The sequence below is a fragment of the Xenopus laevis genome, chromosome 2S, assembly GCF_017654675.1.
Source record: "Xenopus laevis strain J_2021 chromosome 2S, Xenopus_laevis_v10.1, whole genome shotgun sequence".
NCBI classification, from domain to species: Eukaryota; Metazoa; Chordata; class Amphibia; order Anura; family Pipidae; genus Xenopus; species Xenopus laevis.
The window spans coordinates 78844731-78862046 of record NC_054374.1 but is presented as its reverse complement, the minus strand read 5'-3'; the positions used below and the strand labels follow the sequence as shown (position 1 = coordinate 78862046).

Here is a 17316-nt window from a genome sequence, read left to right as displayed (position 1 = left end):
AAAGAAATTTACAGTAAGTATGATAGGAAATTTCATTTTTCCTGGCCACTTCATGTCAGCAATACTATGGGTTATACCCAAGCAATGACAACCAAACAAGAGGGAGGGCATAAACAGCTTTTAATTAACAGAAAAAGACCGCAGAACTGCGGAAGCAAAATTATGTTGAGAAGGTTTCTTAACATTCAAACGATAGAATTTAAAGAAGGTTCGAGCAGATGACCAAACTGCTGTCTCACAAATTGCCGATTCTGAAACCTCCGCTTCTGCTGCCCAGGAGGTAGCCACAGCCCTAGTTGAATGAGCTTTTAGCCCTGCTGGTGCCTGCTTGCCTTGAAGATTGTAAGATTTTTGTATCAAGATCACAATCCATCTAGCAATTGTAGACTTCGCTGGTTGTTCCCCTTTTCGAGGACCTGCCGGTATCACAAACAGACTTCCAGACTTTCTCAAAGACTGAGTCATAGCCAAATAATGTCTCAGCATCCTCACCGGATCTAGCTTCTGGAGCTTCGAGGAAAGGTTGGGCTCCTCCGGTATGATAGGGATTATTATGTCCTGTGCAAGGTGAAATGTGGAAACCACCTTGGGTAGAAATGAGTCTGGAGGCTTTAAAATTACTTTATCCGGCCAAAAGGAAATGTTTTGCTCTTCTACAGACAGAGCATGTAGGAGACTGACTCTCGCTGCTGAAACTATTGCCACCAAGAATAAAGTCTTTAGGGTCACCAACCATAAGGACGCCTCTTGCAAAGGCTCGAATGGAGGTTCACAAAGGGCTTTTAGCACCGTTGGTAGATCCCAAGCAGGAGATAAAGTCCTTTTTGGAGGACAAATCTTTAATGTGGCTGAGAAGAAACGCTTTACTAACGGATCTTCTGCCCATCTTATCCCAGTCATAGCTGAAAGTGCTGCTACATGAACTTTTAGAGTTCTGTATTGCAAACCTTTGCTCAATCCTTCCTGCAGGAATTCTAAAACCTGAGGTAAAGGTGGTGGAAAACAGGAATTAGCCTTCTCCAATTGCCATAGGAGAAATCTTTCCCAAATCTTATAATATGTGGTAGACGTATTACTTTTTCTTGCCCTAAGCAATGTAGCCACCACTGCTTCAGAGAGCCCCAAAGCTACAAGCCTTTTGCGCTCAATCTCCATGCCATCAATGAGAGCGAGTGTGGGTCTGGATGTGCCACTGGTCCCTGGGTCAGTAGATTCTCCCTCATAGGAATCGGCCACGGGTCTGCTACTGCCAGTCTTCTGAGCAGAGGAAACCATGGGCGACGAAGCCAATAAGGGGCCACGAGGATGAGCTCCGCTTCCTCCTGAATCACCTTCAGTAGGACTTGAAGGAGGAGAGGGATTGGTGGGAACACATAGGCTAGACGGAACGACCAGGGCTGAAGGAGTGCATCTGTCCCCTGAGCTAGAGGGCTGAAATATCTTGCATAGAATATCGGCAGTTGAGCATTGTCCGGAGAGGCCATGAGGTCCACTTCCGGAAGACCCCACTTCTCTACTAGCCGGTGGAAAATGTCTGGATGCAGCTTCCACTCGTGTTTGACAAAGTCATACGACTGAGAAAGTCCGCTTTCTGATTGAGAATCCCTGGAACATGAACTGCTGTCAGATTCTCCAGATTCTGCTCCGCCCAGCTCAGGATTGGACATACTGCTTTCCATAGTAGCAAACTTTTTGTTCCTCCCTGTTTCCTTATATAGGACACTGCTGAGGAATTGTCTCCCTTGACCTTTACCGCCATTCCTTTTATATCTGGAGCAAAGGCCTGCAGTGCTTGAAACACTGCTCTTAGCTCTAACACATTTGCGTGCACTTTCAATGGAGACTTCCAGATTCCTTGGGCCACACTGCTCTCCAGGAGAGCTCCCCAACCTTGGGAGGAGGCATCTGTTGTTATTATCCTCCAATTTATTGGAGCAAGGGGAAAACCCCTGGACAAATTTGAAGGGTTCATCCACCATTGAAGGCCGACCTTGAGTTCGGGAGAAAGAGGAATTAACTGATTCCAATTGATTTCCCATCGATTCCAATGGGTCAGGAAATAACGTTGTGCCTCCCTCATATGGAATCTGGCCCATTTGGTCATTGGAATGGAGGCTGCCATCAAGCCTAGGAGAGACATAAATCGTCTCGCTGAGACCTCCCCTTGGAGACAGAAAACTTCCATTTCTTTCACCATGCGCTCTATCTTCTGTTGTGGCAATTGAACCACATTGTCTGCTGTGTTGAATAGAGCCCCCAGGTAAATTAGGGATTGAGATGGCTGCAACTGACTTTTTTCCCAGTTGATTAGCCACCCGTGAGATTGAAGAAAAGAAATTGCAATCTCTCTGTGTAACAAAAGGACTTCTGGAGACCTTGCGGATAGGAGGATATCGTCCAAGTAATGCCAGACCGTCAGGCCCTGTTTCCTTAGCTCTGCGACCAGGGTGATGAGTACCTTGGTAAACGTTCTTGGAGATGTTGAGAGACCAAAGGGAAGGGCCCGAAACTGAAAATGCCTGTGTCCAACCGCAAAGCGTAGAAAACGCTGATGCTGATCTGCTATCGGAAGATGAAGGTATGCATCTTTCAAATCGATCGACAAGAGCCAGTCTCCTGCCTGGACTGCCGCAATAATGGTGTTTATCGACTCCATTTTGAATTTTTGAAGATGCACCAAGGAATTCAGTTTCTTCAAATCCAGCACTGGCCTCCACCCTCCCGAAGCCTTCTTCACTAGAAAGAGCAGGGAATAAATGCCTTTTTCCCTTTCTTCCTGAGGCACTGGCACCACTACCTCCTGGTCCAACATGATTTGGACATACTCTTCGAGGGCTTTTTTCTTTTCTTGACCTCGAGGCATAGGGGAAACCAAAAAAAAATTCAGAGTTGGAACCGACAAAAATTCTATGCGGTAACCTCTTTTCAATAAGTCCAGTACCCACTGGTCTGAAATTGACTGCTTCCAGACCTCGTAAAACCTTGAAAGTCTTGCCCCTACTCGAGCATCCATTACTCCATGATCGTCAGGAGGATTTTTTAGAAGTTGGGGACAGTTTGATTCTGTTCCCCCTGATAACTGCGGAGTGACCCCCTCTCCAAGACGACTGTCTTGAACTGCCTCTGCCAAAGTATCTATAGTTACTGGCATAACCTCTAGCTCTTCCTGAGCCTCGAAAAAAAAAACCTTTAAAGGGTTGAGCCTTCAATTTTTTCCTTTCTTGCGGCAGGAAAGTACTCTTCCCACCTGTCGCTTTTTCTATGACCTCTTGTAATTTAGGACCAAAAAGATTTTCCCCAACATAAGGTAGGTTACAGAGACTTAGCTTAGAAGCCGCATCTGCACCCCAAGATCTGAGCCACAATGCTCTTCTTGCCGACACTGACACAGCCATCGACCTGGAAGCCAACCGCGTCAAATCCACTGCTGCTTCCGACATAAATGCCACTGCCATCTTTAATTCTGATAATCCAGCACTAATGTCAGCTGTATCCGTACCTTCAGCAATCGCTTTATCCAAACTGTCGATCCACAAGGAGACTGCCTTTGCCACTGAAACCAGAGCTACTGCCGGCTTACATGAGGCTCCTGCCACTTGATATGCCTTACGAAGCTCCGTCTCCACTCTTTTATCCATGGGATCTCTTAGTACTGACGAATCATCAATTGGCAAAATTGTCTTCTTTGCCAAATGAATCACAGGTGAATCCACTGCTGGGGCTGTATCCCAGTTCTTGGTATCCTGTTCTTTAAATGGATATAATTTTGCAAATCTCGTAGTCATAGACGCAAAAGAGACCTTTTTAGCTGCTTTTCCCCATTCTGCCGAGATTAATTCTGCCACTTCCGGAAAAAGAGGAAAAAATTGTTTTGGCTTTGAAGAAGATGGGAGCACCTTAGACTTCTGGGCGTCCGCTTCCTCTTCTACTCCCAAGATTAATTTTATTGCTTTAATTAACGGAGGGATTAAGGTCAAATCAAATGATGAAGATTCCGTCTCCTCTTCTTCCTCCTCAGAAAACAACTCCGACATCGGTTCTAGACTTTCCTCTCCTGAGAAATCAGAGGAGTCAGACTCCTCCCTGGACACTGAAGCCCCTTGGCCTGAAGGGATTTCACTAACAGGCGTATCCTGTAGTAGAAGGCCAAAGCATGATTTACAAAATTTCTTCCCCGGCAAAGGAGCGTCAAAGCAGCCTGCACAAACTTGAGAAGAAGAGCCAAGCTTCCTTCTTTTCCTCTGTAAGGACTCCATAAGGCAAGCTGAAGAGACAACAAAAAAAAAAAAAAAAAAAAAAACCAATTGAAAATGAAAGTGTTAAAAAAAAAACACTGCTAAGAGAAAACTAAGAGGGACATACCAAGCAACAAGGGCAGCTGTAACTGAGGCTGTGAGATCACCAGTACACTTCAGTCCCTCCTGGTGTGCTACAAGCAATACAGGAGAAAAAACAATGAGAATTGAGTTTTTACAAACCCGACCTTTCTGTAAGACAGGCATCTAATTACCTGACTGGAACAGAAAAACTGAAGTATCCACTTCCAAATGTATGCACTTTCCAGCATACCAAAATGGCGACTTCTTTTAAAAAGCTGAAAAATGCCAGAAAAAACGTGCGCGCGACAATACGCGTGTGCGCGCGACCATACGCACGCGCGCGAAAAAAACGTGCACTCGAAAAACATGCACCTTAGGAAGTATGTTTGGTAAAAAAACCACCTGGGATCCCACACACCAGTAGCGACTTTTCAAATCACTAACCTGGAGCAGCCTGTAATAAGGAATTGGATTCCTGCTGAGGGGGCTTCATGCGACAGTTTCACTGAATGAATAGCCCTCAGAAATCGCCAACCTTTCTGAAGAGTTGGATCTGATCAAAAACTGCCGCCAAGATGTCCCATGCTAACTAGAATGAAGACTAAGCAAAAAAGACAAGTAAGTGAGGAGGGGTTGGGTCCTTTATCGTTTTCTTTGGGGGAGGGACAATGCTAACTGGGATATGGGGGCGGGGCGAATACCCATAGTATTGCTGACATGAAGTGGCCAGGAAAGAAGGTATATATCAGACTGCCAAAATATTTAGGGGGTTATTTATCAAAACTACTCAGACCAAATCCGCACAGACTTTTTCCCTCTAATAATCAATACGTTTTTTTGGAAATTTCTTGTGGGGGAAAAAACTCGATAAAATTGTGAAAAAATTGTGACACATTTTTCATATTTGTCTCCAAAAACTGTGACTTCAGATTTGACACCCAAAACCATCGACTTTTTCCAGTTCAACGCCCGATATTTTTGGGTTATTGAACGAAACCCATAACAGATCAGGACATCTGATTTCTATATGAACTCGGCAGGTCTGGACTTTTAACACCATCTGAGTTTAATAAATCTAAAATATATTTGAGGTTTTTTTCTTTGAAAAATTTGTGTTTTTCCCCTCCACCAGAAAAAATAACTCCCTTAATGTATTCTGATGTAATCCTCCAAATTAGAATGAAAATCTCCATTAAACAAAAGTTATATGTTTTGTCAGTACTACAACAATAAACATTATATAGAGTTTATGTAGCAAGCAGAAGCAAAAAAGAATGTTGTCTTTAATAATATCATGACCAAATATGCAAAAAAAACCTACAGGTTGCTAACTACAGTACTGTACTGGTCCTGCGGTATTGCAATACGAGGTTGATTTTCTTCCTCCTTCCCTGGTTCCAAAAATACATGTAATATATGGTTCCAATATAGGGCACATATCACATATGACTATGTTATGTATTGCAGGCCTGGATTTGTGGCAAGATCACAAAGGCCTGGGCCTAGGGCAGCAAAATTTCAACAGCGGCATGCTGCTCAGCGGCATTCTAGGGAGCATTATGGAGCAACAGCTCACAGGCCCATGGGTGACATGCCTGTACAAACTCTCCATGTGATCTAATAGCTGTCTGGAAGGTTGACCAATTTGACTAGCATGGTTTGATCCATCACTTGGGTGCTGAATTAGCCAAATCAGGGGATCTATCATGCATATATAGCTTTAGACTTTATCAAGTACAGTTTTTTTTCCTTTCAAATCCTCCCTCCTCTTTACAGTTGGCATCTATGTGTTCCAATGTATTCTACTACAGTAAATTAATTCTAAATAATAGATTAGTTGTATTAACACAAACCTTCCACAAGTTAATTATAACCACTGAGATGGATTAGACTTTATTTTGCTATGTCTGCATTTTGTTCTGTAGTTAGTAAAACCAACTCTAAGGCCCTTCCCTTAGTTCCATTTTTAATATGGCACGTGTACAGTAAACCTTCAGCACTTCATATTATGTGCAGCCACAAAAATTTAATGGATCCTGAACAAATGAAATTGCTTTTCTTTGTACAACAATTGAGGAATGTACCACTTTAATCCTTATACCAAGGGATTTGGCATAATCATCTTGAACACAGCATTGCAAACCTTTTTAAGGTGCTTAGCAAATGTACAAATAAATAAAATTATTTTGTTATCTATTTTAATCTGAGCTTTTGTTAGGTTATGACCTATGACAATCTGGCATACTAGATATTGGAAGTGTAACAACACTGGAAGTATGGGGCCTGCAATTGCCTTCGGAAGATATAAATGAAAGGAAAATATTCTGATTTATTATTAATCATAATAATAGTGAAAGTTGAAAAAGACTCTTGATCGTCAGTCAAACCCTTCTTGGGTATACTTCCTTAGGATTTTCTATCTGATCACGATGAGGCTTAAAAAAACCTGAAGCCTTAACTAATTTTGCTGGAAAAAATCCTTTCTGACCCCAAAAATGGCAAAGCAAGTCTCTGGATCATAATTTCACTGCTGCCATCAAAATGTTTCATTCAGGGTCAGAACTAGACATAGGCAGAAGAGGCATCTACAATGTGGGGGCACTGGGCCTGTGTATTCCTCCTCTGTCACTCACCCATTTCTACCTCCCTCCCACCTTCCTCTCCTGCCCTTCCTCTCACTCCCTTTTGTTCCCTCCCCTTCATTGCCCTCCCCCTTTATTGCCATCCCCCTCCATTATGGTGCATGGTTATTTGGGGGGCGGAGTTAGCCAATCCGGTTGCCTAGGAGCCTCAAAAAAATCTACTACTACCAACTACACTTTTTCTGGTTAATTGTGCCAGTCAGGAATGCAGTTGGAGGTGAAAGAGTTTGAGAGTATGGGAACTCAGGAATATAGAGGGCTCCATGCAATGCTTACCTTCCAACATTTGGGGTTGTATACTGTAAAACAGTATGACTTAGGCTATGGCCCTATTCCAGTATAACCTACTCTTTCCTAGAGTACATGATTTCAGATTCTCCAGTGAAAATTGAAACTATTATGACAATGTAGAATTTGTATATAAGATGAGGCAACTGAAACCTTCGCCAGAACAGACTAGAAAATAAATGAAGAGGGATCTTGTGTCTGCTTCCAAAATGCTATCCTTAGATCCCCTTTTAAAGGAGAACTCAACCCCCAAATTAAGAAAAGCCCCTACCTACTAAGCAGGATAGTCCCCCCTCCCTGCTTGTCCCCCACATACTTCAATAGGTTTGAAAATGTCCCTAAAATATTTCTCACCTAACAGTGCAGAGTAAGTGCAGCAGAGCTTGTGGGTGTAATTTTCTGGATTTTCCAATTTCTTCGGGTCCTCTTTGGCAATTTCCAGCACTTTTGGAGAATGCGGTATGAACCGGAAGACTGCTCCAACTGCGCATGTGCCAGTACGGCGCTCTATTACAGATGAAGACTGGCTATCTGGAACAATGCCGGGCCAACGCGGGCAGGCGCCCTAGGCAGTCTGGCCCGGCAAAGCGCCCAATACGCTAGTGCGCATGCGCGAAAAGACACAAGTGCGCATGCGTGAAAAAACTTTTGTTTTTCGCGCATGCGCACTAGTATTTTTCACGCACGTCGGCCACAGCAGGGACCGGACTAGGGGAAAGCAGAGGCAGAGAAGGTGCGTGCCTGGCGCCCCTCCAGCATTGCGCCCTAGGCACGTGCCTACTCTGCCTACCCCTAGTTCCGGCCCTGATCTGGAAGATGGCGCCCACAAGCTCTGCTGTGCTTACTCTGCACTGTTAGGTGAGAAATATTTTACGGACCGTTTCAGACCTATTTAAGTATGCTGGGGGAAGCAGGGAGTAGGGACTATCTTGCTTAGTAGGTAGGGGCTTTTCTTAATTGGGGGGTTGAGTTCTCCTTTAAGGTTAAAATAGTGGTAGCCCTACAATCAATAGCTTTATATTTTCTAACATTCTACAAAAGCACCCACCATTTTCCATTCTTTCGGTACTGTTACATAAGCGTGAGATTATTTTGACCCTTTTTTCAAGTTAATAGCTTCTTTTTCATCTAATCCCTTGTGTCTTCAAGAAAAATCCAAGCCTATCCTTCATCTTTTTCATATGCTAAAAGAAACCCTGTTCGTTTTTGTGAAGTATTTCATGGAAATATAACTAAAATGCTTGTGTGCTTTTTAACTTTTATTCTTGCACAAAGAGACTTGTCAAAGGCTAATTCCACACATAAACACATGCTGTACATTTACTGACTTATTCCTTGAATCATGTTCATGATTCCCCCTTGACAATTCAAGGGAAACTATACCCCTGAACAGTAACAATGTTTATAAAAAATGTTATACTGTATAAATAAAACTTCAGGATAAATAGATTTTTCAAATAGTATATGCCTTTGGATTATCCAATATTAAATTAGTGCCATATTAATTACTTAAATTCATCCTTCACCTGAGGCACTGGACTTACACTTAAACCAAGGCACCTTTAGTCTGTTATACTGGTAATACTATGTGCAAAGTGAACTATGGCTATATCATAGTTTCTAGTTTGTGCTGTTGGGGAGAAAATGAAAAGGAAACCCTCACACACACTTCTACAAAGGACCACACAAAAATGTTTTATATAAGAAATAGTACTTATGATCATATATTCCAAAAGAAAGTTAAAGGTGGCAATTTAATGAAAGGGGCAAAGTTTGCACCAAGTCAAGTAACCCATAACAACACATTTTCAGTTAGCATTAACGATCAATGTTTTAAAATAAAATATTGGTTGCTGTGGGTTAAAAAACCTGATAAAATCTTTGCAGCTTTTATTACATTACCCCTAAAAGCATGCTGTACATGTAGTCTCGTATCATGGGTTTTCTATCCAGATCGATCTTCAAATATTATTTCTAGTCAGGGGTCCCTACAAATTAGATTGTGATCTAGCTATAGATTTCGAGTTGGAGACCAAAATGGCATGGGTGACAAGCAGGGCTGTGGAGTCGGTACGTAAATCCTTAGACTTCGACCCCTCAGTTTATGGTACCTTCGACCCAACGCCTCTGTTTTTAAAGGAATAATAACACAAAAAAAAGTGTATCAAAGTAATGAAAATATTATGTACTGTTGCTGTGTAGCATATGTTTATTATATTTAATATAAAAGTTTTGTTCTTAGGAACAGAATTGCTTCTGCCATATCCTCCTTCATAGATGCTCTTAAAGGAGAAGGAAAGTTGTTTAGCAAATGTTAGGCACCCCCAAGAGAATGTATTTACTTACCTAAACCGCCGGGTCGGTGCACCACAGAGCACTTCTATTCCCGCTTCTTCTTTCTTTCAAAAAGATGTATACACAGTAGAATGAAATAGCCGGCTTTTTAGTTTGGCTTCTCACTCTAATGCGCATACGCAGCCGCGAGAAGAAAAAGGAAGACAGAATAGGATCTCTCCGTGGTGCTCGCTGGAATAACCCTGGGCTGGTGCAGTTTTCTGCTGATTGGAGCACCGGCCCGCGGTTTCAGGTAAGTAAATACATTCACTTGTGGGTGTCTAACATTTGGCATCTCCAAGTGGTAAACGACTTTCCTTCTCTTTTAAATCTGATTTGATTATTTTCAGTGCTTGTATTAAAAGTTATTAGGAGTTGGAGTCAGTACATTTTTGGCAACTCCGACTCTGGATACCAAAAACTGCTTCTGACTCTGACTCCACAGCTCTGCTGACAAGCAATTCCACTCACTCTACTAGATAGTATTATTGAAATGTTTGCTACATTGGTTTTAGAAGTTATTGTACTTTATTTAAATACAATGCTGCGGGTCTGATTTACTAATCCTAAGTGCAAGGTACAAAATTGTTGACAAATATTCATGTTTTTGTTATTCCAGCATTATACCAGATGCCCTCTAAGCAGCGATAATGGCAACCTGCATTTGCATTTTGTGAGAGAATAATTTGTGAAAATATATTTTCTATTAGTGTAATGTAATAAAGTAAATATTTCTATTCCAAAGAGTCACAAGATTATAGACAATGCTATAAAGCCCCTAGACAGACAGCATCTCCATTCCATCATTTTAAGCAGCTTCAACATGCAAGTAAGATTGGATAGCAAAACCACTTCTAATGTGGCTGCAAAACTATATAGATTCCTTACAAAAATCACAAAGCCATGAGTTATAATTTATTTCTGTACAGTGGGCTCAACCACGCAGCCTCCTTGGTTTGATATGACTGCCTACCGCAAAGGAGTCAAGGAAAAGCGAGCAGCACAGCAGTTATATACAATGATCTTAATGATCAGTAACTGCTGGGTCATAAACCTGCCATGCTGGGCCTCACTTTTGCAGAGATATTGATGGCAGCGGCAGCAGCAACACAGGACTTTCAGCAGTTGCAGAGGAGGAAATCAGTGAAAATACTCATTGTCAGTAAGCCTGATTTGCTTTATTCAGGCCATGGTGCTACTGGTCCCCCTGTACAAACTGCACAAAATAATATATCACCCAAGTACACAGCAATGTGCTATAAATCACATTCTCGCCTAACTCATCTTGTTGTCTAGAATATGACTGTCAGACATTTTCTGTCCTACATATCTTCAGACTGACACAGTTTCCAGCTACTGCCTTAAAGTCATGTTTCATTCAGCCAAGTGCTATTTGGATACCTTCTGAGGAGAAGCCCTGCAGCACTCTAGAAAGTTGAAAAAATGGGTATGAATAATAATTATTTGTATTGATATGGAAAACACTATATTAAAAGCTAAAAATGTTTGAAGATCTAATTAAGGCTTTAACTTTAAGTATGAGATCCATTATCTGGAAAACCATTATCCAGAAAACTCCAAATTATGGAAAGACATTGCATATTGTTTCTAAACAGTTAAATACCTAGTCTTTACTAGGTCAATACCTAGCAACTGGAAACTGTGTGCATACAGACAGGGTAGAATTCAAAGAAATCTATTTAATCTTCTGGGCTGCATGTAGCTCTACAGAGGATATTGTTCAAGAAAAAGCTGAACGATTCCTTACTTTTCTATTATATTTAGATTTCCCATTCTCTTTTGTTTTGCCTTTTCCTACAAAAGATAGTAAAAGGTACAAAAAAATGTAATTCATACAAAGATGCCTCTACAATATATTAAGAAAGTGATCAATAAGCATAGAGAGCAATAAATACAAACTTTCCAACCTTATTCACAAAGAATCTTGGTTTATCAGCTTTCCATCTGTGCTACCTCTCAATTCATCTGTCCTATATTAAGAAGGGATATTCTTAATTCCTAAAATACAGTTTTCTTGGCACTGATTTTGGTTCTTAGGTAACAATGAAATATTTTCCTTACAATAATCACCATGGTAACAGTGTAAACAACATGAACTTGCATGGGTATGTGCTAATGTTCTCAATCACCTACATGTGTGGCCATCATGGAAAATTGGGTATTTGAAGGATATTAAAAAAAAGCAATACATTTTAATGAAAAGGATACTTTTCTAATTAAATGGGTAGTTCACTTTTAAGTGAACTTCTAGTAGGTTATAGAATGGCCAATTTTATGCAACTTTTCAATCGATCTTCATTATTTATTTTTTAGCATTTTTATATTTTCTGCCCATTTCTTCTCAGCTTTCTAATGGGGGTCACTGATCCCATCTACAACAAATGTTCTGTAAAGCTACAAATTTATTACCTTTTATTATCCATCTTTCTATTCAGGCCCTCCCTTTTCATATCAGTTCAAATCAAATCAGTTCATGGTTGCTAGGGTAATTTGAACCCTAGCAACCAGCTTGCTGAAACTGCAAACTTTCAAGATGTTGAATAAAAAGCTAAATAACTCAAAAACCACAAATAATGAAAAATGAAAACCAATTGCATATTGTCTCAAAATATCACTACTCACTAATTTATGACATGTTGTAAAGCACAGCTTCAAAATCAGAACCTATAAATGAAGTGGCCTATGTAAAAATCATTATATGGCCACTAACCTCAAAAAACTTGCTTTTATGTAATGGTTTGGTAGGTGCTAATCAAATTTTAATTGTATTCCTTAAATGGTGCTGCAACTTTACATATGGATCAATGAAATATTGCAAAAGTAAGAGCTTATACTTATCTCACATGTCTAAATGCAGGGCCACCATCAGGGGGGCATGGGGTCACTGTTGTCACAGGCCCGAGTGATTTAGGGTTCTAAGGGAGGCCCAGGCCTGCTGCAGAAAAAGCTCCAGGAAAGAACAAAGAAGCCTGCTCTGGAGAAGAACAAAGATGCCACAATGGAAATGAATGAAAAAGCTGTGATAGAATCGAACGAAGAAGACCGCTCCTTAGAAGAACAAAGAAGCCACACCAGGTAAGAGTGAAGGAGCAGTAATGGAAGAGTGAAGATGACCGCTCGCCAAGAATGATGAAAGAAACCTGCTGAAATTTAACGGAGAATTCAACCCTTTAAGAAAAAACCCGTACCCCCACCCTATGGAGACCCCCCTCCCTCCTCCCCCCAGCCTAACAGCCCCCCCGGAGAAATGCCCCATACTTTATACTTACCCCTTGAGCAGATTCTGGCATCGGAGTTCCACAAAGCCATCTTCCGGGTCTTCGGCAAGCTGAGTGGGAGATCGGCATGTTGGCGCATGCGTAGTTGGAACAATTTGCCCGCTTGCGACAACTGCGCATGTGCAGAAACTCACGAAAATTGCTGAAGCGCCAGAAGAAGACACAAAGACCAGGAAGATGGCTGCGTGAAACTCCGATACCAGAATCTGCACCGAAGGGGAAAGTATAAAGTATGAGGCATTTCCCCGGGGGGGGGCAGTTTGGCTGGAGGGGAGGAGGAAAGGGGGTCTCCGTGGGGTGGGGGGTACGGCTTTTTTCTTAAAGGGTTGAATTCTCCTTTAAAGGTAACTTTATTTAACTTTTGGGGGTGGCCTGGCCACAATGTGTTTTTGAATGTGTAGGGGTCCCTACCCACTTCTAGGGGCCCTGGGAAGCCTGGCCACCAATGTTTTTTTACCCTTGGAGGGGCCTGGCCACCAATGTTTTTTAACCTTTGGGAGGGGCACTGGCCACAAAAATCTTTTTTTTTTAACTTGTACGGGGGAGCCCAGATCCCCAATGTTTTTTTTTTAACTTGTACAGGGGAGCCCAGATCCCCAATGTTTTTTTTTTTAACTTGTATGGGGGGAGGGCCCTGAAAATGTTGCTACATGATTTCTGATGGCAGCCCTGTCTGAATGAAGTTGCCTTTCATATATTAAGTCAAGAATATGCAGAAGTGTTATCATATTTCTTAATGAGGCACATGAGACCAGAATGACCACAAAACAATTTACTTAAAAATGGCACATTTTATTGGAGGGCGGTTCAGGAGTTTCTTGTAACTCCTATTTCATATATCGCCTGGGCAACTTGCCATTGTTGGCAGTTTTAACTATTACAGTATTGTGCCAATGGTCTTGAATTATCATTCTTTTGAGTTGACTATTACATTTTTCACTATGCCTAATGTGCTTAATTGTAAATTAAAATTAAATGAAGCTTAAAAAAAGAGAACTCAAGAATGTTTGATAAGTGGGTAGAGTTTGTTGTGTATAAATGTCCTCTAAGAAATGGCCCTATGCCATTCCCTCAGTCAATTTAGAACCAGAAACCTATTAAATGGCAAATGTGCTATTGAAAGGACCTCTGCAAACAGCAGATCTACATTTGCAGCAGGAAAAGTGTAAGGATGATGAATAAGCAGTCAAACCATTCTTATCCCAAAAACGATAATACTAAAATAAAGGACCAGGCAAGGAAGGGAGGGAATACATGGTTAATAGGTTTAATTTAATAATAAGTGTTTAATTTAATAATTAAATGTTTCATGACTCCTACCTAACTACCTGCCCACACTAAAATGTGTGACAATATTGTTGGATGATACTGGCGACAATTTTATAGGTTCACAATACAGCTGTCATACACAACAAAATACCTCATGATACCGCATGATAGCAATACTAAACATAACAGAAATGTAACATTTTAACCCTATAACATAACAGTTTATAATACGTATATCTTTACATGAACAATCCTGTGCCCCCTGACATTCTGCCCTTCCAACAAGGTCCACTGCATCTAATGAAATTCCATTCTATTTCTCCAGAGGGGCTGAGACCTTTATAGATTATGTTATATCCAAGAGTTATTACCATGGTTACCCACCTTATACAACAGTTTTTACTATGGTATAAGACATTCCATACAACCAATAACTTGACAAATATATGATCCCAGAAGCTGTGGCATTTCATAATAAGGATAAGCCTACTACTCACCCAGTCATTAACTAGAACTATTGTAAAACCAACTGATTGCAACGGATTTATCCTAAATAAGAGCTGCCACCATAGAAAATGGATTAACAACATTCCATATAGCCAATTCAACAGAGTAAAAGAAACTGTAGTCGACAAATAGATTATGAAAACGAATGCCAAATCCTAAAAAAAACTGTTTCAAGAAAATGGATACAACGAAAAAATTATAGAGAAGGCCAAAACAATATGTGATGGCAAAGACAGAAAAGAACTACAGAAGAATAAAATCAAACAAGAAAACACAACAAACTATTCCATTTCTTTTATTACCACTTATAACAATTCAAACAAAGGACTAGAGAATATAATACAAAAACATTGGCATATATTGCGGAAAGGCAAGGATCTTGAAGAACATCTGTCCAAGAATCCATGCATAATTTACAAAAAATATCAAGAGAAGAGACCCTATATGAATATATGAAATATGGTTTTACAAAAACTGCTTTTATATCAATTGTCTAACTAAGAAAGGATTTCTTCCCCTTTTTTTATTTTAACTACCTTGAGTAACATAATTGAATAACGATAAACAAGGATGACTCCAATGATGTTAATTAATTAATTGAGACAGAGTGATATTAGGTTAAAAGGAAACGAAATTTACCATGGGATGTGTCCCTGATGAAGCATATGTAATACGAAACGTTGGGGTTCTATGATTAAATAAAACATATTTTAAAAAAATAATCACTGGGTCCTGCTAAGTACACGATCCCTAGAGACCCCTGCGCAAAGTACAGAGAGAGATCAGCCACGGGAGACCAATTCAGAACACCAAGCACGCTGGAGATTAGAAACGCCGCCTACGATTCCCAGCAAGCATTCGGAACCGGCAATCAACACATTTGGAACCGGCAAAAGGCACTTCCGCAAACAGTCTGAGAAACTACGAACGCTTCGATTAAGGCAATTTACCTCTATACGGCTCGGTAAGTTTAACTGCCCGTGGGGCCTTAAACAAAGCTCCGTCGATACCTCACTATTGAATCTTTGATTTTCAGGTCACAAAATGATCTGTATTTTCCACTCTATGCGGAAAGGACTTCCGCGATAAGCGAACAATCAAGATTCAATCTTGTAAGTAGATCCAATTTCATATACCGACCCTGAAAAAGTGTAATACACTATATAGTTTTTTTTTTTCATCTAGGAACCTAGGGAACAGTATACTGGCAATCAGCGCACTTAATACCTATATCTACATTTAATCTGAAAACTTTGGACAAGTGGGTCATACATACATTTGATGCTGCTCACAACTTTAAAATCAGACATTGCGCAGAGCTCACACTTCTCTGTCATTTATTGTAGGCCCTACCTACCAAGGCTACGTGAGTTAGTGGGGACCTATTTGCTGTTGTTTACTTGCACAAAAGGAAGCCAAACTGTTACTCTCACAACGTGAGCCTGAAACTCCACCCTCATCTAACCCTTATCTCGAATATCGAGGGTTAATTAACCCTCGATATTCGACTGTCGAAGTTAAATCCTTCGACTTTGAATATCGATGTTGAAGAATTTAGCATTTTTCGATCGAACGAAAAATCCTTCGTTTGAACGATTAAATCCTTTGAATCATTCGATGCAAAGGATTTTAATCCATCGATCGAACGATTTTTGTTCAACCAAAAAAAGATAGCTAAACCTATAGGGACCTTCTCCATAGGCTAACATTGACTTCTGTAGCTTTTAGGTGGCGAACTAGGGGGTCGAAGTTTTTTTTTAAAGAGACAGTACTTCCACTATCGAATGGTCGAATAGTCGAACGATTTTTAGTTCAAATCGTTCAAAGTCGTAGTCGAAGGTCGAAGTAGCCCATTCGATGGTCGAAGTAGCCAAAAAACACATTCGAAATTCGAAGTTTTTTTCTTCTATTCCTTCACTTGAGCTAAGTAAAAGGTCCCCTAACTGTTCCCAAGGGACCTGTTATCTTATATTGTTACAATTACTTTTTTGCTTATCTCTGAATTGTTACAAAGTATTTTATCTGAACCTGTGGCTGTTCTGGGCTCTTTGCCAAAAGCCAATTAAGTTAGAAACTCTGTTTCTTTTTCTGGCTGTTCAGTGCAGAGAAAAATGGGACTTTCCAGTACAAATGAGGGACTGCAAGTTAAGCTGTCAAAAGAGGGACTGTTCCTCTAAAAATGGGACAGTTGGGAGGTATGGTCACAGTATTGTGATGCCTAATTGCTATCAGAATTATCAAAAAGAATCCACTAATCTATCAGAATTACAGAATGTACACTATGGTGTCAAAATTGATGAAATAATGATACTTTGAGAACAAGGTTAAAGTTTAGAGTCATACAAGAATATATGTTCAAAATCCCAAGAGTCTTCACAGTTCTAGGCAGCACCTGTCAAAAATCATTGGGTTAAAAACCTGTGCCATAATGTTCTGATGCCTAAAGCACAGAGGGATTGAGTTGCCGAAAGTCTCAAGAAGGACAAAAAAATGAAAGCTATGCCTCCCAGAGAGATTCAGTTTTCACTTTAGACAATGTATAAATTAAGTACTATGATTATTAGAGGTCTCCCTAGATTAATGTAACTACTGTAGAAACTATACAAGAGTCATTGAACATGAACAACCACCCAAAATGTCTTCCCCGATAGCAGATAC

General features: G+C 40.5%; 1 protein-coding gene across 4 annotated transcripts in view; it reads right to left on the bottom strand.

Annotated features, from left to right (window-relative positions):
- Nucleotides 1-17316, bottom strand: part of adgrb2.S (adhesion G protein-coupled receptor B2 S homeolog) — a 267855-nt gene that overhangs the window by 179773 nt on the left and 70766 nt on the right. The gene's annotated exons all lie outside the window — the stretch shown is intronic.